Below are 22738 nucleotides of genomic sequence, written 5' to 3'. Positions count from 1 at the left end.
GTTTGCACAGTTGCCCACAGGCAAGCTACTTCAAGTTTAGAATTTCTTTAAATCGGTGGGTTAATGGAAATTGAATTGTTGACTTTAATACCAACCAGACAGGTAACATAGAAGACAATCATTTTGCTGTGATATTGATTTCATGAACCAAAACTTGGTAAATCTGAAGTAGTTCCACTGTTTGATTTTTTTTTTTACCAAGTAAGTAAAGGTTATATTCCTACATTTCCAGAAAAATGCACGTAGACATCTATTCATTCAAACAAATGATATATGAAGAGTACTGGGCTGAGGAAGACACAGAGATAAATGTGATCCAGTCTACCCTCTCTTGTTCAGATAGGGCTTAGTCGGGATGACCTCTGAAATTCTCTGTGTGGTCTTTATAAACCTTATGTGAGCATGCCCCTTTTGCAAAGAATTCAGTGACTTTATAAGGGAGTCAAAGATTTTTTTTTTTAATGTGACACCTAGAAATTCAGAAAAATTCAATAGTCCAAATCACTGGCATTTATTAGTACATTGGGTACAATGTATGAGAAGAGTGAAAAAAAAAAAAAAAAAAAGAAAAACATATTCTGTAATGAGAAAGCCAAAATAACCTATGACTTCAATCTCCTTTCTTTTTAAACTAATAAACATTTATTCCCCCAGTGTCACCATCTCAGGATAATAAAATTTATTCACAATGGGATCTTTGACCAAGTAATTCCCCCAACTCCATACCTAGATGGGCATAATCAGAAGTAATATTGAATATTGTTAAAGTTTTAATACTATCAACATCTTTCTTTGATTGAATTGGAAGGAACAGTAGTACTGTTGATAATAATAATTAAAATAATTAACATTTATATAATACTTAGCTATATTCAGGCACCGAGTTAAGCTCTTTGGAATTACTATTTTTTTGATCCTCACAATTCTGGGAGGTAAGTACTATTATTGTCCCCATTTTATAGATGAAGAAATCAAGGCAAATGGGATTGAATGGTTTGCCTAGTGGAGGATCAAGACCTCTGGTAGAGGGGCTTGCATGTCCTTTTCAGGGCTGTTCATCTACCTTTGGTGTCCACTTTTCACCCAACTTCCCCTTGGGGCTACAAGAACTGCTGGTAGCATGCACAGCAACCACACACTAAACTGAGTAGTGGGTAACAGGCCACAAACCCTCAGTGAGTTAGGGGGGTGTCTGCCCCAAGCAGGGAAGACCTCCTGGTGCAATGGGCAGAAGAGAAGAATTCGTTCAGGGCTGCTGACCAGGGCAGTGTGGAGCACCTGGTCAGACATCAGTCAATTCTGATGGATGTGGCTCTCTTCAATAATGAGGTGAATCAGGTCAATTCCAATGATCTTGTGATGAAGAGAGCCAGCTACACTCAGAGAGAGGTCTGTGGGAACTGAGTGTGGATCACAACATAGAATTTTCACTCTTTTTGTTGTTGTTTGCTTGCATTTTGTTTTCTCTCTCACTTTTTTTTCCCTTTTTGATCTGATTTTTCTTGTGCAGCATATTTGTGGAAATATATAGAGAGGAACTGCAAAAAGAAAAAAAAAGAAAAAGTTTTAATTAAAAAAATAATAAAATAAAAAAGGAAGCTGAAAATGGAGTAGGGAAAGTGAGGAAAGTCCTGTTGGGGTCAAGGTAAAATGGTAGTTTAGGATGAAGGCATCAAATATACTTGCAGTCTGGAACACTCCCAAGTGTGGCCTGATCTACCTCAAAATGAAATTGGGGAAACACTTAACAAAATAAAAATGCAACAAAACACAAATAATACTAACATGCAGTTTTCTAAGTGTGTTTTCTAAATTTTCTAATGTGACCCAGAAGGACTCTTATGTAGAGTTTAGTCCATCATTTCTTTTTTTCCCCAGTTACATGGGGAACATTTTGAGGAAGGGGATTATAATGTACATTTTTTTACACATTTCCTTATGAATCATGTTGGGAGAGAAAAATCAGAACAAAAGGGAAAAACAGAAGAAAAAAAGAAAAAAGTGAACATGGCATGTGTTGATTTACATTCAGTTTCCATAGTTCTCTCTAGAGGCAGATGGCATTTTCTATCCAAAGTTTATTGGGATTGCCTTGGATCATTGAATTGCTGAGAACCAAGTCTTTCATAGCTGATCATTGCACATTCTTGCTGTTATTGTGTACAATGTATTTTTGCTCAGCATCAGTTCATGTAAATCTATCCAGGCCTTTCTAAAATCGGCTTGTCCATCATTTTTTGTAGTGCAATAATATTCCAATACTTTCATATACCATAACTTATCCAGCCATTCCCAAATAATGGGCATCTACTTATTTCCCAATTCTTTGCCACTGCAAAAAGAGCTACATTTTTTGTACATGTGGATCCCTTTCCCTCCTTTAAGATCTCTTTGGGATACAGGCCCAGTAGAAACACTGCTGGGTCAAACAGTACACACAGTTTGATAGCCTTTGAGCATAGTTCCAAACTGCTCTCCAGAAGGGCTGCATCCGCTCACAACTCCACCAACAATGCATCGGTGTCCCTGTAGTGCCTCCTTTTCTATCTGAGTTTGATACCTGGGCTGGTCACCTTGGACTAAATTATGTCTAAGATAGAGCTACCATCTACCAATGTTATTTCTTTGAATGTCTTTCTTAGAACCGAGTCAGAGGGTTTCCTGGCACAGGTAAGTGCGTCAGTGAAAACCTCTGAGTCATTAATGGTTTTTAAATAGAAATGGAACCACAGAGTATCTTGAGTCTAGGGGAGGGCCACCTTGGAGACCTGTCAGGACATGGGTATAGCATGTCAGGGGCCTGTATGAACTTACACTGCTGTAGCCACGTCCCAAAACTGCAATCTGGACAATGTCACTGAGCACACGTCCAAACCCCTGCTCTCAAATTCAGGCCCAGTCTGTTCAGAGCTTCCCACGTGGCGGAGCAGGCAGTCCAGTGAGGCTGACCCGACCACTTCGGGCCCTCACGTCTTTAAATCCTTATTACTGAGGTATCAATTACGCCTTCTGATTTGTTACTACTGTTGTCTGGGACAAAGGTTCACATCTGAATAGAGTAGGTTTTTTATTCTGAAATTCAGGTAGGAAGGCTTCAATGAAAAATTCACTTTCCTCATATAACATTAAATAAGTCTCATGTGCATAAGAAAGTCAAGAACACCAAGCATTTAGAAGCAGCATTTCTATCTGCAAAAGCAATAGAGTCAGTGCTGTAGGGCCTTCCTCTTCTCATATCTGGTACAGTCACAGGATACTCCAAGGGGAAGCGTATTTCAAGCAACTCAACAAGCCTATTAAACTTTCATTCACTGGATTCTTTTCTCAGTCAAACCATATGCGTGAAACACCAATGGGTTCCCCTCTTACAAGCCCTCCAACTCAAAATACTGCTGCAGAGGGTGTTCTCATCCAAAACCATCTGAGCATATTCTCGAGACCCAACCAACGATCACAAAGCAGAAACTGGAGGACAGGCGTGAAAGGCGCCATTTAAAAGAAGGAATAAGGCAATCAATCCATGGCTTCTGCTTCCAGACCATGGATCAGAAAACACCACACTGCAAGACTTCTTCCAGCCCTACAGATGCTCATAACGACAGAAAATATGTGCTGTTGTTCAGTAGTTTCAGTCATGTCTCACTCTTCATGATACCATCTGGGGTTTTCTTGGGAAAAAATAACAGAGTGGCTTGCCATTTCCTTCTCCAGTTAATTTTACAGATGAGGAAACTGAGGCAAACCGAGTTAAGTGACTGGTACAGGGTGACACAGCTAGGAATTCTGACTCCAGGCCCAGAGCTCCTCTGAATTACCAAGCTATCTCAGTGAATATGCTCACTGTGTGGCCTGCATCTGTGTTTAGTACAGATTATAATCTGTATATATAATTATATATTATAATTATATCTCTATATAATAATATATCTTTATTATATATAATATATTTATTTTAATAATATTTAATTAATTTAACAAATATTTAAATTGATTAAATTAAATAAAATTTAATTAATAATAAAATAATATTTATATTAATTATTATAATTATCTCTATTATAGAGCTGTTGAGGCAGGAGGAGAGAGATGACCCTGGCTTCCCAAATAAGATTCCAAAATATGTTTATCCCATAGATCAATGTTAAAAGTTCTTAGGTGTTTTTTTTTCCTAGTATAATTGGTTTCACCTATATTTAGAGCTACTTAAAACTGGTCAAAATGGGGGAAAAAATTAAAGTTAAAAGTTATATTTATATGTAATTAGAAAAATAAAATATTAAAATTCAAAAAAATAAAAATAAGAAGCACTTTGCTTCTCTAGTAAAATACCAGCTAAGCTGTACAATGACAGCAATCCTATGGGATAGAAAGAATTATGTAGGCTAGACTGGGAACCAAGCTTCCCTTTATGCATTCATTCATTTATAATTAAATTTTATTGATCATCTACTAAGTTCTAGATCCTGAGAGACAAAGACATAATCTCTCACTCCTAAAAATATCCAGTTCTGGGTCTTTGGCCCCATTACAATCTATCTTGCCTTAATTGTGTATATAGATATGAATATAAATTTGTAAATATGTATGTGTATATATAGATGCACACTTATTTCACCATTCTTTTAGAATGTTAACTTTTAAGACTGGGACTATGCCTTCCACATGGTCCTAGTTATCAGAACAGCTAATAAATTTTTTGTGTGTTTTAATAATTATTTTATCCTTCAAATGTTAAAGGAATTTGAAAAAGAAAAAAACTCTTGTCTTGATGTAAGTCTCACTAATAGGGAACTGGTAGCTAGGGTCACACAACTAGTGTCTCTTAAGGACAAACTGAACGTAATTCTGCCTGACTCAGTGCTTTATCCATGAGTCACCTAGCTGTTCCCTCCAGGAGGTATAGTACCTAAATGAAATAATCAAAAGCAAAACAAAGTTCTTGATGCTGAAGAGAGGAAAAAATTAAAACAGAATAATATCTCATATGTCCTCATAGACAACTGGAGAATAGCTGAACAAATTATGGTGTATGAGTGGATTATAATTTTAGTACACTGTAAGAAATAACAAAAGAGGATTTCAGAGAATTCTGACTAATATAAACTGAAACAAGTTGAAATGAATGAAGCAGTTTCTACAAGGAGAATAATATGGTAAAGAAGAACTATTTTGAAAGACTTAAGAATTCAAATCAATGTTATGTTCAATCACATCTCTAGTGGATTTAAGATGGAAGCATGTTACCTTACTTCTAACAAAAAAGTGATGGATACAAATTGAAAAACATACATTTTTTGATACAACTACAGTGTAGATTCATTTTACTTGACTTTTTATTTGTTTTGAAGGGTTTTTTTTTTTTCTTCTCTGAGTTTTTAATTGGGGAAGAGGAGGGTTCCATTAGGACAGTTAACAATCATTGCTTACTAATTGTGTGACCCAAGTCACTTAACCCCAACTGCCTCACCAAAAAACAAAACAAAACAAAACAAAAAAAATAGCAATCAATTATATTGCTAATTAAAAGAATCGTCAATGGAACAATTTTTTTAATACTCCCCCAAAAAAGAGAAGGAACAGACAAAAAGTTTTAAAAGTACAGAATTTAATCATATCCTTTTTTTTTTTAAATCAAGGGTTATAAAATTGAAATTCATTTTCATACAGAATCTTCTTTGTGTTTTGCTACTTTTTATGTTTAAGAATTTAAGATTTTTTTAATTGACAAAGATAAAAAGACTAAAATGAATCTGGGTGGTCAAGCATCTTGAGATCACTCCATATGAAGATTAGATAAAAGAACTAGGGAGGTTTCCTCTAAAAAGGAGCTGCAAAGAAGACTCTGTGGCTATTTTATAATACATATATGTATGTATGTATATATGTATACATATACACATACCCATACCACCTAAAGGGTTAGGAACTAGAAGAGTCATTAGTCAGTCATATTCTGTTAGGCCTTCATGGGTACAACTATGAAGAATGAGTGGAAGTTTCACAAAGATAAATTTAAGATTTATATAAGGAAAACTTATCCATTTTTCTATACCTCCTAAGAGTATGGCGGTAACCTTGAGTGCCCGAAGATAACGTTATGGCAGCTATCCCAAAAGAGTACAAGCGGAGCAAAAAAATGTGCACTTTTCCCCCCAAGGACCAGCTGAGCAATTGGGTGGCCACTTGGTGATGAATTCTTTGATCTCAGCAACCCTTGAAACAAAGAAAATAAACAAAATGACCTTCAGTATAATGGATAGACCATTGCACTGTGAGAAGATAGCTCCCCCCTCACTGGGCAGACCAAATGGCGGCAAATTTGTTGAAGAAGAGAAACAAATTATATGGGATAGACAAACACAAATGGGATGGTTAGGGGTCTGCAGGACTGAAGGGACCACCCCCTTAACAAGATGATGTACTTATAGTGATGAGACTATAAGGGAGAAATCCTTTCCAACAAACGTACTCATAAGTTGACTCATAAATCTACCCATAGGTAGAATAAATGGCCTTGGGAAATAGTGGGTCCCCCCATTTCTGGATATCTTCAACTAAAAGCTAGATGACTGTTTGGCAGGCTGCAGCAGAGGAGGCCCTTGTTAGGCCTCTGAGATTTCTCTATTTTATTTTAAGGCAGTCAGGGTTAAGGGACTTGCCCAGGGTCACAAAGCTAGTGATCATGTGAGGTGGGATTTGCACTCAGGTCCTCCTAACTCCAAGCCAGTGCTCTACCCACCACACCACCTAGCTGTCCCCAAGGTCTTTTTCAGCTCTGAGGAGTTATTGTAAGGGGTTTAAATTACTGTGCAGCTATACATTCATTTACCATTCTCCATTTTTGTTACCACTAGTTACCTGAGTTTTAAAAATGTTATAGCCTAATATCTTTGAGATCAAGAGATTTCAAGCCAATATGTATGACTAATTTGAAAATTTCCTTGAATCAGACAGACCAACCAACTACCAAAAATTACGCATGATTACCCAAATTAAGAGATTTCCTGGGCAAGGTCCCTCGGATCATTTCCTCATCTTTAAAATGTCTTCTAAGTTTCCTTCCCACTCTAAATACTGTGATTCCTATTTTGTTTTGTTTTGTTTTGTTTTGTTTTGTTTTAATAGCCTTTTATTTACAGGTTATATGTATGGGTAACTTTACAGCATTAACAATTGCCAAACCTCTTGTTCCAATTTTTCACCTCTTACCCCCCCACCTCCTCCCCCAGATGGCAGGATGATCAGTAGATATTAAATACATTAAAATATAAATTAGATACACAATAAGTATACATGACCAAAACATTATTTTGCTGTATAAAAAGAATCAGACTCTGAAATATTGTACAATTAGCTTGTGAAGGAAATCAAAAATGCAGGTGTGCATAAATATAGGGATTGGGAATTCAATGTAATGGTTTTTAGTCATCTCCCAGAGTTCTTTCTCTGGGTATAGCTAGTTCAGTTCATTACTGCTCCATTGGAAATGATTTGGTTGATCTCGTTGCTGAGGATGGCCTGGTCCATCAGAACTGGTCATCATATAGTATTGTTGTTGAAGTATATAAAGATCTCCTGGTCCTGCTCATTTCACTCAGCATCAGTTCGTGTAAGTCTCCAGGCCTTTCTGAAATCATCCTGCTGGTCATTTCTTACAGAACAATAATATTCCATAATATTCATATACCACAATTTATTCAGCCGTTCTCCAATTGATGGGCATCCATTCATTTTCCAGTTTTTAGCCACTACAAAGAGACCTGCCACAAACATTCGTGCACATACAGGTCCCTTTCCCTTCTTTATGATCTCTTTGGGATATAATCCCAGTAGTAACACTGCTGGATCAAAGGGTATGCACAGTTTGATAACTTTTTGAGCATAGTTCAAATTGCCCTCCAGAATGGTTGGATTCGTTCACAACTCCACCAACAATGCTGTGATTCCTATTTTGAAAAGAAATGTTCTTTGACTACTGACCATGGTTTAAGTAAGATCTTTATTTGGTGGATTAGAAATATAGAGGAAAATCTAAGAACTATGTTTCCCCTCCCCTCCCCAGGCTACTCAGCAATTGAGCAAGAAAGGAGAAGGTAGGAGTTGGTTAATAAGCATCTATTAAACACCTACTATATACCAGCTAAGTGTTAGATATATTAAAAAGTGGTTTGTTTACCATTTCCAGAGTTTATTAAACAAATGAGTAAACTGAGGCAAATAGGATAAAATCGATCACACAGCTAATCTGAGGTTGGATTTGAACTCAAGCACCACTAACCCACCAAGTTCATTCAACTTATTCATACCACTAAAAAAAAAAAGCATAATTTTTATCAATTCAAGCAAATACTTAGAAGGAGCAAAGTGAGGCATTTTTTATGAGGTATCTAATGTGGGGGGATGTGGATACAAAAATGAAGCAATCTCTACCAGAGGAGAGCTCATATAAAAGTAGAGACTTAGATTCTAAGCAATAGGATAAGCAATTTCTGCTTTTCTTTGCTTGATAATCCTCTTGTTTTTTGTCAAAAGCAGGAAATGGAAGTTAGAGTTCAGCAAATGGGTTGAGCAGCATTTCTGAAAGTCTTAAGATTTCATTTCAAAATACTGTCTTGGGAAAAGTGTTTTGCTTTTTTTTCCAAGTCCACTAATTAAAGTCAAGTGGAATAAAAATGAATGATTTCAAACAATCCACAGCCTTTTTAGTGTACAATGTAGAATCAACTTTCCTTAGTAGGATGAGGAATTTGGATGTTTCTGTAGGCCGGGGAAGGTGTAAGCCTCCAAACCTTGGCCTGAGATGAGAATCTGTGTAAATTGATAACTTCTCCCTTTAACTATTAGTTAAGCTTTTCCATGATACTCTTCACCTGCCCAATAGAAAGAGAAAAAAGTTCACAAAAAGCAAGTACTCCATCCTTCGGGTGCCAAGAAAGAAAAGAAAATTTGTTAAAAACTTGAAAAACTTGTAAAAATATAAATTACCTCCATGATGGGGTCTTTAGAATACTAGTTGTAAAACTTGAAGGGAGCATAGACTACACTGTCCAATTCCCTCATTTTACAGATTTGGAAACTGAAGCCCAGAGGAACAAAATAATGTTTAGGGGCATTCCTGCAACATAAAACTTGTTTTTATTTTTTGGGGGAAAAGACAGATAGATAGATGAGCAATTCATTAATTCTACCTTAACACTAATATAGAAACCCAATGATAGAAATATAGCAGGTTTCCTATAAATGGTATAACAAACAGGCATCTTCTTTATATCTGAAAATATATTCATACCTGCAAATCAGGTATGAAAAGATATTCAATTAATTAATAGTATGTATTAAATACCTACTGTGTGTCAAACGTTTGTTCTTTTGAAGGAGACAACACATGTGGACATGTATGCACATAAGAATTTACACATGCATATGTGTGCATAAATACAAGTCAGTTTAAGGAGGGGTTTCAATAAAACTTCTGGTCAGTGTTTGAGTTGGTCTACAAGTAGGGGATTCTACTAAGCTGAGATGAGGAGGTAGTACATTCCATTAAAGATGCAGGTCAGGATGAAGTTCCATGTGTGGAAAATGGCAAGATCAATTTTATTAGACTGGAAAGGTATATTGTGGCCAAATTATAAAATGCTTAAAAGTCAAACAGAAGACTTGATACGTACTAGAGAGTGAACGTATCAGATCAGCAGATTTTTTACCCCAAAAGAAATCATTAAAGATAGAGATAGTTAACAAAGAAGGGCTTAATGTCTTCTAGAGAGTGCAAAGAAGGATTTTCACTTTTAGTCTCTTTTCAAGAAGAAAAGTTGTCCTTGATGGAATTACAAGTCAATTGGGCAAAAATAAGCCGTGCCTCTCATAGGCTTTAGAGAGTCAATTTGCCAGGCAAGCATTAATAAACAGCCCTGAGGACCCATGACTTCTTTGGAGAAGAGAGGAGCAACAGTTCAATTCTGAGGAAGAAAGGGAAAGAATAAGCATTTCCACATCTATTATATACAGTGCTATGCTGTTATTTTTCCAATTATGTGAAAAGACAGTTTTCAATTTTCATCTTTATAAGATTTTGAGTTCCAACTTTTTTTTCTCCCTCTCTTCCCTTCCCTCTCTCCATGTTACCAAGTAATCTGACACAGGTTACATATGTACTCTAATTTTTATTTTTTTCCTCTTTTTATTGTTTTATTTTTTTTTCTAGTTATACATATACATTAAATTTTTTAAAATACATATTTCTTCATGAATCATGTTGGGAGAGAAAAATCAGAAATAAAGGGGAAAAAACCACAAGAGGAAAAAAAAAGGGAAAAAAGTGAACTTGGCATGTGTTGATTTACATTCAGTGTCCACAGTGCTCTCTCTGGCTGCGGATGGCATTTTCTATCCCAAATTTACTGGAATTGCCTCGGATCACTGTACCATTAAGAACCAAGTCTTTCATAGTTCATCATTGCGTAATCTTGCTGTGACTTTGTACAAGATATTTCTAATTTTGCTTGTTTCACTCGGCATCAGTTCCTGTAAATCTTTCCTGGCCTTTCTAAAATCAGCTTGTTCATCACTTTTTATAAAACAATAATATCCCATTACTTTCATATAACATAATTTATTCAGCCATTCCCCAACTGATGGGCATCTGCTCATTTTCCAATTCTCTGCCACCACAAAAAAGAGCTGCTACAAACATTTTTGAACATGCGGTTCTTTTTTCTTCTTTATGAATTCCTTGGGATACAGAGCCAGTAGTAGCACTGCTGTATCAAAGGATATGACACTTTCATAATCCTCTGGGCATAGTTCCAAATTGCTCTCCAGAATGGTCAGATCATTTCACAACTCCACCAACAATGCATTAGGAGGAATACATTCATTTTTAACACATTGCTATATGAGTCATATAGGGAAAAAGAAACCAAAACAAAAGGAAAAAAAAACACAAGAAAGGGGGTGGAGGGAAAAGGTGATAATAGTATGCTTCAAATCACATTCAGTCTCCATAGTTCTCTCTGGATGTGGATGGCATTTTCCATCCAAAGTTTTTTGGAATTGCCTTGGATCACTGAATTGTTGAAAAGAGCCAAGTCTATCATAATTGATCTTACAGTTGCTGCAAACACTTATCTTTAAAAACAAATGTCCTATTTGATCCTCACAACTCTTCAAGGTAGACGTTTATTATTCCTCTTTCATAATTGAGGAAACCTCAAGCACACAGTGAGAGTTCATATAATTTTTTTTTCTTTCATGTAGATCTAGATTGTGCCTGAGATACTTATGGATCGCAGGCCAATAGAAAAAATTTGTTTTAATGGACTCCCCCCCAAAAAAAAATTCAGAATAATCAACTACATCTACTTACTTTCATTAGCTGTCCAAGTGGATAGAGTGCTGGACCCAGAGTCAGGAAGAACTGAATTCAAATACTGCTTCAAATTAGGATGTGGTTCTTTGCACATTTTACATGTTTTAATAAAGATCTGTTTGAACTTAACTCACAGCTGAACTGGGATGCAGAAAAGACAAATAATAACCAAATAATTTATATACTTTATTACTTCTAGGTGTCAATGTGCATTAAAGTATTGGACTTATGAGTCAAGAAACCTGAGTTCAAATCCTACATCAGTTACTACTAGCTGGGTGATTCTGGGCAAATCACGTTATTTCTCTGTCCAACTCAATTTCCTCAACTTTAAGAGAGAGATAATAATAGCACCTATCTCAGAGCAGCTGTAAAGATCAAATGAGATATTTGTGACATGTTGAGCCCACCTGGCAAACAGTAGTACTTAATAAAAGCTTGCTCCCCCTTAATCACTCATAGGGAGCCCCAAACCTTTTCAGGGCTTTTCCCAGTTAGATTTTTGGGGGTTTTTTAAGCTAACATGCTTGTGCTAATAAGGAGAGTTCAGATCTCCATTTGGAATGTCTTGTGTGTTCCAAGGCTCAGTGGAGAAATTTGAGGTGCCCCAGATATGTCAGGGACACAGAATTTTTATCTGGGGTGGTCTGGTTTCTGAGGAGCCCAGGCTTTCTTTCTCTCTGAGGGGCAGAACTCAAATTCCCTTTTTTCTCCCCCTTTCTTTCCTTTATCATCTTTGTGTTTTCTAAACACCAAGACAAGCTGTAACCCATGAGATTTGTGTAAAATGGAATTTATTTGTCGAGAACAACAATATATTTGGAAGTGGTGGGTCCTCCAGCCACGGCGGATAACTCGGTTTGGGGGCTAAGCGTTGTACCACAGGAACTCTGCTTAGATGCTAAAAAGGTTAAGCCTGAGCCTCAAACCTCTAGAAAACTACATTCTCTAAGATGCATGACTCTCTGCCATCGCATTCTTTGTACCTACTCTTCCCATCAGTACTGGGAGTATTGTGGGGACTGTACCACAGACTGGCTGGTTTGGGGGAAGGGGAGTATTAATGACATGACTGTTAGAATTCATAAGGCTACTTAAGGTTTACAAAGGCTTAATGTTATTTGATGTCCACTGTAACTTTGGAAAGTATGTGTTATCAATATCCCCATTCTACAGAAAAGGAAACTGAGGTTGAGATGAAGTCACTTGTTCAGGGTGATACGAACAGTGTCTGAAGCAGTATTCAAATTCACGAGTTCCTAACTATCCAATGCACTACTAAGCTATCTGTATAGCAAGGATAACTGAATTCATAAGAGCTGATAAAATCACTAAGTGACAAGATGGAGGAGTAGTTTCCAAACTTTTTGGTGTCAGGACACATTTGCTTTTGTTTTTGTTTTTTTTTTTTTGCTGAGGCAATTGGGATTAAGTGACTTGCCCAGGGTCACACAGCGGGGAAGTATTAAGTGTCTGAGGCCAGATTTGAACTCAGGTCCTCCTAACTTCAGGGCTGTGCATTCTTAAAAATTACTTAGCAAAAATTTTTAGTTTTTGCTAAACAGAAATTGGCATTTGTTTAGGTGGATTGTATTTATTGATATTTATTGCATCAGATATTAAAACTGATATTTTTAAAAATATATTTGTTTGCTTAAAAAATAAAAATAAGTCCATTACATGTTAACATAAATAACATTTCTATGAAAAATAACTATATTTTCCAAAACAAATAAAAATGTAGTGAGAAGAATGGCATTGTTTTAAATACTTTTGCAAATTTCTTCCACGTCTGCCTTAATAGAAAACAGATGGATTCTCATATCTGCTTCTGCATTCAATATGTTACAATCTGTTGTTTTGGTTAAAGTATATGAAGAAAATCCAGCCTCACAAAGATATGTAGTTGAAAAAGGGAGGAGTGTTTTAATAGACAAATAATATCTTAGTTCTATTATGAAAATAATTTTGACCTTGTGGACCCCTTGAAACCTCAGAGATTCCCAGGGGTCCAAGGACAACATTTTAAGAATCTTTGGAATAGACAAAGAGGAGGAGAATGTTTTGTTACTATTGTTCCTAAGGTGCCATCTCAGTAAACGCCTTGCTTTTAAGTTCTTTGTGTTTATTAGCTGACCTGTGGGGACTCCGGCTATAGTTTTTAAGAGGAGCAGGACACACAGAATACCTTGAATCCTGAGTGTGTGTCCAACCTGAGGAACCAACCAACTAAAAAGAACTGAAGAGCTCCTCCAGAAGGGATGTGCATACATTTTGTCCTAGAGGTATAATGAAGATGATGGATAATAACTAGCATTTACAGTGTGTTAAGGTTTGCCAAGTGTTATATATATTATCTCACTCGATCCTCACAACAACCTTTGAGGTAGGTACTATTATTATTTCCATTTTACAGATAAAGAAACTGGTGTCTGAGGTGGGATTTGAACTCAGGTTTCCCCATTCAAAAGTCTCATTTAAACCACTTTGCTCCCTAAAGGTAAACAAGTTTGAGTGTATAAATCATCTAAATACTATTTATCTTCTTTGACTCCCCAGTTGGATTGTAATTGAAATTCAAACAACTCTATTAAAGCATCTAATATATGCAAAAAAAAAATCATTCCATAAAAATAAAGGATGCCTGGCCTCCACTCTTACTACTTTCTAACAATAAGTTTTTTTATGAGGAAAACAAGTGCATTGTAAATCTTTAAAGTTCTACAGAAATATTAGCTATAATTACAGTCATCCCTTTGAAAGGTTATTTTTTTAGGCCCATAATATTTATCACTGGGCCATGTATCCAGAAGCTCAATAAATATTATTTGATAGCTGATTTATAAAATGAAATTGACTACAGCTCTCAGGTCAGACTGACAAACCAAGTACTCACTGACCTTTCCTTTTTCTATCCATTTGAAGGGTTTGACCAGGAACACAAGGGTACTTGGGCTTTCCAAGGATAGAAAAGTCAAACAAATTATCCCTTCCCATAGTAGGGAAAGTGCCCTTCCTTCAGTTTTAAAAATCAGCTCATCATATTATTGGGAAGCAACGTAGACCCTAAAAGTGCTAAATAAATGTCAGTTACTATTCTCCAAAAGATTGTGGAGTGAAATATTTAAAACAAGAACTATCTTGTACATTTAAAATTTCATTACTGGTACTGTTTCTTTGATTACAAGGCCTGCATTTTAAGGCAAAATTGCATTTTCGGAAAATAATGAGGGCAGCTTAGGGTGGCCCTATGGCCTGAGTATAGGTCATGTAGTCAGGAGAATCTGAATTTAAATCCATTCTCAGATACTATATGACCATGAGTAAATCACTTAATTGAAACCCCCCCCCAAAAAAAAGGGGGGGAGGGCAGCATGATGGCAGTTCCTGGTTTTCCAAATCCAAACAAAGCATAAAATTAAAGCTTTTTGTGTGTTTTGTATTCACTTAATAAGCCTATGGCTACAAACTTGAATAACACACAGTCCTTGCCTTCAAAATACTTCTAACTTGTCAAGTGAGATGGACTGGAAAATAACTAACATAGCTAAACAACAAGCATTTATTAAATTCTTTGTTGTTGCTGTGTTGTATATGACTCTTTGTGACCCCATTTGGGATTTTCTCAGCAGAAATATGGGAGTGTTTTGCCATTTCCTTCTATGGCTTATTTTACAGATGAGGAAACTGAGGCAAAGTCACATGAGTGCCCAGGGTCACACAGCTAGGAAGTCTAAGGCTGGATTTGATCTCAGGAAGATGAACTTTCATATGACTTTCCATATATTATTTTATTCACAGAACTCCCCCTTTACAGATGAAGAAACTGAGCTGAAAGAGGCTAATTACTTGACCAAGGTGGGAGTCCAATTCAAACTGGGTTTTCTGGAATCCACCAGGGGAGAAAGAAGGGGACAGAGGGGTAATAGAGGATTCCAAGCCTGGTTCCTAGTTCACTGGAAATGTGACGGTGCTTTCCAGAGAGAATTTGGGGGGCAAAGAAAATGAGTTCTGCTTGGAGATGTCTCAGGGGCATCCGGTTCACAGCTTAGGAGAAAGACTAGGGCCAGATGGAACCTGGAAATCATCTACACAGAGGGAAGTGATCAAGTCAGCACAAATGGAGGAAGAGAAGGCACTGAGGTCAGTGTAATGTAGATAGAATAGTCCAGCAAAGGCTGGTAGCAGCAGTAAGAAACTTGAGTAACAAGAAAGCACCATCAAATCTGGCAATTAAGGATTCAATAGCAATTTCAGGAACAGTTTCAATTAAATTGATGTAGTCAAAAGCCAGACTGCAAACCTGAGTACATGGAGACAAAGGGAAAGGCAGGCCTGCATTAAAGCTTTTGTAGTTCAGTTTGGTTTGAAAGAGAGGAGATATGGGACAATAGTAAGAAGGGATGAGTAGGGCTCAGTGAGGGTAGAGGCTGAGGGAGACCTGGGTGTGTTTGTAGGAAAGGGAAAGATGAGGGCAGGAAGGGGCTTCTGCTAAAGAGACCAGAGGGACTAGGACGAAGAGGCCTTTGGAAGGCTTGCCAGGTTAAGAAAGATCCTGAGAGCTTTATGATCTAAGAGATTTCTGTTGGAAGAGATTGGGAGGGATCAAACAAGGAAGGCAACATTTGACCTTACCTGAAAATTAGAGATTGAGAAAGATCCATTTATTAGGGTGACTAAAAAATAATAACATATTTGTCCTGATTTTTTCCCCTTCAATGTATTTAATCTGCTTTGAAGATGGAGACCTGAGCCTTCAGCAGATGTAGTGATGGGTGTGGTGAGCAGAGAGATACTGAAGAATTGATAAAAATTATTCCCCGGTGCAGGCGGGAAGAAAGCTCTGATAATTGAGATCAGTTTAGTTGTGTTCCCACCCACTGGAGATAATCCAATCAGAAATTCTAGTTACGTCAAGTCCCTCAGGCTAAATTCTCCCTAAAAGATATAGCCCTCACCAGAATTACTGCCCTTCTTCGGGTCAGTCCGCCATGGGACTCTGCCTCAAGGTGGTTTTCCCCTTCCCCTTTCCCCATGCCCTGTGTATCTCCCCTAACTCCTTTATGCTCCCCAACTCCAACTCTACTCCTCACAACTAACTCTTTTAGGGGGCTAAGTCCCTCTCAGGATCTGGCCTGCCAGCTAAGGGTATGTCCCAACCTCATGGGGGGCTCCCTTCCTACTGGCTAATTGCGAGCTCCACTGAGGAGCTAGTCTTTCACACGTTTTTCCACTTTTTCATATTTACCATTCCCAGTGCCCGTTGTATGCCTCCATTTTTGTCTGTAACCTACTCCTCTAAACAACCCACCTTTCGCCAAAGACAATGGCCATTGTGAAGTCTTCACATAATGGAACCCAATTTTGGGTGTCTGCCATCAAGACCATCCCCCAGCAATCTCATCATCATCATTAGCACTAACATTTATAGAGCACTTTCTATGTGGCAGACATTGTGCTTAGCATAATAAGCACTTTATAAAAATTATCTCCTTAGATCCCTCACAACCACCTTTGGGAGCAAGATGCTATTATACCCATTTAAGAGATGAAGAAACAAGACAACCTAAAATCAAACAGCCAGAAAATGTGTGAGGCTGGATTTTAAGGGGGGGGGGGCTTCCTGAAGAGCAGAGGTCAAGGTCACTTTAGCAGAAAGTCACTCACTCCTACCTTAAAAGTGAATTTGTATGATAAGAACAGCCATAAAAAAGGTTACTCTTTTCTGGCCCCTGATAGTAAGGGTTATTCAGTGGTTGGTCACTAATGATTAGAGGGAGTCAGGTGGTACTGCAGCAGGCAGAGCAGTGGGCCAGGAATCCAGAAGTCCTAATTTCAGAACACAGGTGACACTGAGCGAGTCTCCAGTTCTGCCTCAATGTCCCTATTTGTAAAAAGGGCACAAGAACAGCACTTACCTGCCAGGACTGTGATCATCCAATGAGGTGTATCAGTGTTCAGCACAGTTCCTGGCACATTTATTGTTCAGTCGTATCCCAGTCAGAGAAACAAACGGGTCATGTTGGCAAAGACACGGGCAGCGTTTTGGGAAAGAGGTTCTGAGGAGTTACAGGGAGGGAATACGCGTCTAGGCCAAAAATCAGCCGCGAAGGACACGGGCCTGGTTTGGTTCTGCTCTTTTTTTTAATGTACCCTCCCTCTCATCCTAGAAAGGACCCGAATCCCACGCCTGCGCCGGAAAGGTGACGAAGCAAGACTCGCTGGGGGAAGAGAGGAGTGCCTGAGAGACAGGGGTCTGGCCTCCCAACTCCTGGCCTTGTTGTGAAGTTAGTTAGTTTGAGAAACGGATGGGCGTTTGGTTCCCACTACAATGAAGATTAAATTGGAGAAATGGAACCCACAAGGACATCAAGGAATAATCAAGGGTGGGAGTTTATCTTCCCCCAAAAGAATGTAAACTCCTTGAGGGGAGGGACTGGTTTCTGCAATAAGGGGTGGTGACTTGAGACTTGGAAAGAATCCTTTGTTCTTTATCCTTAGCCCCTCTCTCCCTGCTAGAACGTAAGATTCTTGGGGGCAGGGACTGGGTGTGTACCGAGGGGGAGATTTCGTCTTGTGTGACTTGGGTAACATCCAATTAATGGGGAATCAGGGGAGGGACTTGTGCTTCAGGATAGGAAATAAAATGCTGCCTTTGGAGTTTCAAAGGGGTGTCTATATACCTAGTCACCCATTCTTGCAAGAATGCAAAATAAACCCTTCCAGCATTCATCAGCGGAGTTTTTGGTAAGATATTTAGATTCTTACAGTTATGCAATTTAATTTTAAAATTTACTTATAACTTCTAACTGTGATCTTCCTAACCTAGATGCTTTATAACAGACACAGTGGACTCCCCTAGTGACATTTTTGCAATACTACCAAACACAGATTATCTGCCCATTGGCCCTTAAACCTGCCTTGTTTCTGGCTTATCTGCCCTCCCACCTTTCAGTTATATATCTCTGATAACCTTGTAAATCTTCAAATACCAACCGTGCCAGGCAGCAAAGGATAGAGCACAGAGCCTGAAGTCAGTAATAGCCGAGTTCAAATCAGACCTTAGCTGTGAGACCCTAGATAAGTTATATTTTTGAGATTTTCAGACTTTGTCCCAAGATATAGAGATGGAAATTATTTTATCTCTTAAAAGTAGAGTAAGCCTCTGTAAGGATTGCCTACCTTCCACCTGTTATTTCAGGATTCTAGAGAAGCATAGTAATACTGCTTTTTCCTACCTCTCCTCTAAGGTTTTTATATCTTTGTTGTGCTCAAACCTGTCTGAGTTTTTGTGACTCCTCTCCCCCATGGGGTTTTCTTGCCAAAGATAGGCAGTGGTTCACCAAGTCCATCTCTAGAGTGTCTCCATTTTACAGTTGAGGAACTGAGGCAAATAAGGTTATATGATTTGCCCGGGGTCACATTGCTGTTATGTGAGAGCACACTTGAACTCAGGACTTACTAATTCCAAACCTATCCAGTGCTCTATCCATGACATCTAGCTTCATTTTTCCAATGAAGTATTTTACATTTTTTCCATTTTTTCATTCTTTTGAGTTTGATTATTAATGTCTCAGAGTCATTAGCTTCTAGTTGCCTAGTTCTAGTTTTTAATTCGATTTTCTTCAGTTAGTTTTTATATCTCTGTTAGTCCTGCTTTTTAAGCTATCATTTTCTTCAGTGTATTTGGCCAATTTTTAAGAAATTGTTTTCTTCCGGGGCAATTTTTGTCCTTCCTTTTCCAAGCTGTTGACTCTCCTCTAGTTTCTTTTCCCAATTTTTCTTCTACTGCTCTTATTTGCTTTGTTAAATCTTTTATGAGTGCTTCCAAGAAGCCTCTTTTTGCTTAAAACCAATTCATATCACTCCTTGAGATTTCCCCTGTGGACATTTTTTCCTATTCTGAATCGGTGTTTTGATCTTCCCTGTCACCATATTAGCTTTCTATGGTTAAGTTTCTTTTCTGCTTCTTTCTTTTTCTTCCCCTCCTCCCTATTTTGTGATTTTAAATTCTCTTTTTAGGGAGCTCTGCTCCTGGGATACAGGGATAGCTGTCCCAGGCTTCCTGTGCAGCTCTGCGCCTTGTCTTTGAGCACAGCATGGGGTAACCCTACCTGCTCTCTCCAGCAAGAAGCTTGGTTTCAGGGGCTGGCAATTTGCCTTCTGCACTGGGACTAGAGGCTGCCCCACTGTCTGCTCCACCGTGAACAGGACTGAGGGTCTCAGCTGCTGATCTGCCCTGAAAGACCCTCTCCCAGCCTTCCCAGAGTCTCTGAGCTGGACTGAGCACTCCTTTACCCCACTGAGACTGACCTTTCTTGAAGTCCTTCCAATATATCTCAAGCTAAAGAGTGGTTCATTCCATCAGACTCTGTTTTGAGGCTCCTTCCATATTACCACCTTCTTCCCTCAGTTTCCAGATAAATTCTCCCCTTCCATAAGAAGACTTCCGCTATTAATTACCCCCAATTTATACTGTCTAGATTTTTTGCACAGTTGTTTACAGATTGTCTCCCCCATTGAACTCTGAGATGCTGGAAGTCAGAGACTGTCTTTTTTTGGGGAGGTGGGGTGAGGGGGGGGTGTTTCCTGGCAGAGATACAAGAATGGTTTGTCTTTTTGCTTTTTCCCAGTTCATGTTACAGATGAATAAATTGAGGCAGAGTGAAGTAACTTGCCCAGGGTTGTATAACTAGTCAGTGCCTGAGGCCAGATTTGAACTCAGGAAGAATAAATGCTTGTTGACTGACAGAATAAGAATTAAAAGTGAAGTTGGGATAATGTGAATTTTGGTGTGTCTTAATTTAGCTTTCAGTTCAACTTTGATAACAAAGGACTATGATCCCTGTAAAACAGAGGGAATGGAAGAGAAATTTACTAAGCCTCCTTGAATACCTAGTTCAGCAGCTGTAGCAAGTTCTGATCACTGGGGGTTTTTCCCCCTTTTAAAGAAAATAGCTTTTTACTTTTCAAAACACATGCAAAGATAGCTTTAAACATTGACCCTTGCAAAACCTTGTGTTCCAAATCTTTCTCCTTCCTCCCCATTGCTTGAAATCTAACAAGCTAAACATGCGCAATTCTTCTAAACACATTTCCACATTTATCATGCTTGCAGGAAAAATCAGATCAAAAGGGGGGGAAATGAAAAACAAAAAACTCAAGTAAAAAAAAGTGAAAAAATTACACTGTCATCCATCCACATTCAGTTCCCACAAGTCTCTGAATGAGGATGGCTTTTTCCATCGCAAGTCTATTGGAATTGGGTTTAAATCACCTCATTATTGAAAAGAGCCAACTTCACTGTGTACAGTGTTCTGGTCCTGTTCACTTCACTCAGCATCAGTTCATGTAAGTCTCTCCAGGACTCTCTGAAATCATCCTGCTGATTATTTCTTACAAAACAATAATGGAGAAAATATCAATTTCATAGATTTCTAGAAATGTTCAGTACCTGAAAAATCATCCATTCCAACTAAAGCAGAACTCTCCTCCAAGCACCACTCCTGATCTGAAGACTTGCTTCCTTAAGGCCAAGACCCATTCCGCTTTTGAAGAACTCACATTTTTTTAAAAATAGTGGTTTTTTTTCCAATTACATGCAAAAATAATTTTTTCAACATTCTTTTTTTTTTTTTTTTTTTTTTTTTAAATTTTGAGTTCCATTTTCCTCCCTTCAATGTCTCTTCCTCACAATGGCAAACCACCAAGCAATCTTATTTAGATTATATATATGCAATTATGGAAATAATATTTCCACTTTGGTTGTGTTGTAAAAGAAGAAACAGAACAAAAAGGAAAAGCCACACACATACACAAGTGAAAATAATGTTTCAATCTGCACGTAGACTAATAGTCCTTTGGATGTGGATGACATTTTCTGTTATGAGTCTTTTGGGATTGTCTTAGATCATTGTATTGCTAAGGAGAGCTAAGTCTATCATAGTTGATCATCATACATTGTTAGTGATACTGTATACAATGTTCTCTTGGTTCTGCTCACTCCCTCAGCATCAATTCATGTAATTTTTCCAGGCTTCTGAAATCTACCTGCTCATCATTTCTTATACCAGAACCATATGCCATTACATTCATATATCACAACTTTGTTCAGCCATTCCCCAACTGAGGGGCATTCCCTCAATTTCCAATTCTTTGCCACCACATAAAGAGCTCCTATAAATATTTTTTTGAACATGTAGGTCCTTTTCCTTTTTAAAATGATCTTTGTGGGATTCAGACCTAGTGATGGTATTGCTGGAGTAAAGGGTATACACAGTTTAATTGCCCATTGGGCATAGTTCCAAAGTACTCCCAAATGATTGGGTCAGTTCACAACAATGTTAACAATGCATTAATGTCCCAATTTTCCCACATCTTCTCCAACATTTATCATTTTCTTTTTCTGTCATATTATCTAATCTGATTGGTGTGAGATAGTACCTCAGAATTGTTTTAATTTGCATTTTGAAGAACACGCATTTTAATGAAGTTTTTCCTTATGTTGAACTGAAATCTGCCTGTAACTTCTGTAGGGATTTTACCAGCCAAACATTTTGCACATGTTCATTAGATTGGGTCATTGGTCAGTCCTCTGTTATAGTCATTAGAGGCATAGAAAATTAGTTTTGTCTGTTCTGCACAGATTATACCCACTGGTGCTAAGCAAAACAATTCTAATCCCTCTGCCATTTAAGTATGTGAAAAACCACCATTTCTTTTTTCCAGACTAAATATATCCAGTTCTTTCAACCAAAGCATGTTTAGGAATCATTTCATTGTCCTAAACACAGACTCTCAACTTAAGAAAGGGCCTCAAAGATTATCTAACCCAACCCACCTCTAAACAACAATTCCCTCTACAATATCCCTCACAAATGGGGATCTGGCTATCATATGATAAATAGAGAATTCACCCTCTCCCATTCAACATTTGAGTAGCTCTAATCCTTAGGAAAATTTTTCCTTATCTCTACCTAAAACCCATCTCCTTTTGTTGTCCTCTTCTACATATGCTCATTTGTCTTTCTCTTCCCTATAGTGTATCACCCAACACGGAACGTGTTATTCTAGACACACTGTAAACAAGGCATCATACAAGGGAAGGATTACTCATCTTGTTCTCAATAAATGTTCTTGTTTCTGCAATGTAGCTAATAAAATTTGATATTCTTAACTAAGCAACTTAACTAGAACAAATCACTATTTGTCATTAATATTTCTTATGCTAGATAACTTCAAGATAATCTTATATCATTTTTTATTTTTAACGGCATCTGACAGAAATAGTTTGGACAGAGCTTTCCTTCTCACAAGTATTCAGTACTTCTGATGATTTGTACTCAAAATGCTATTAGTGGCCCCCAA

Source organism: Sarcophilus harrisii, chromosome 3 (genome assembly GCF_902635505.1).
Source record: "Sarcophilus harrisii chromosome 3, mSarHar1.11, whole genome shotgun sequence".
Classification (NCBI taxonomy): Eukaryota; Metazoa; Chordata; class Mammalia; order Dasyuromorphia; family Dasyuridae; genus Sarcophilus; species Sarcophilus harrisii.
This window is presented reverse-complemented; position numbering follows the sequence as displayed.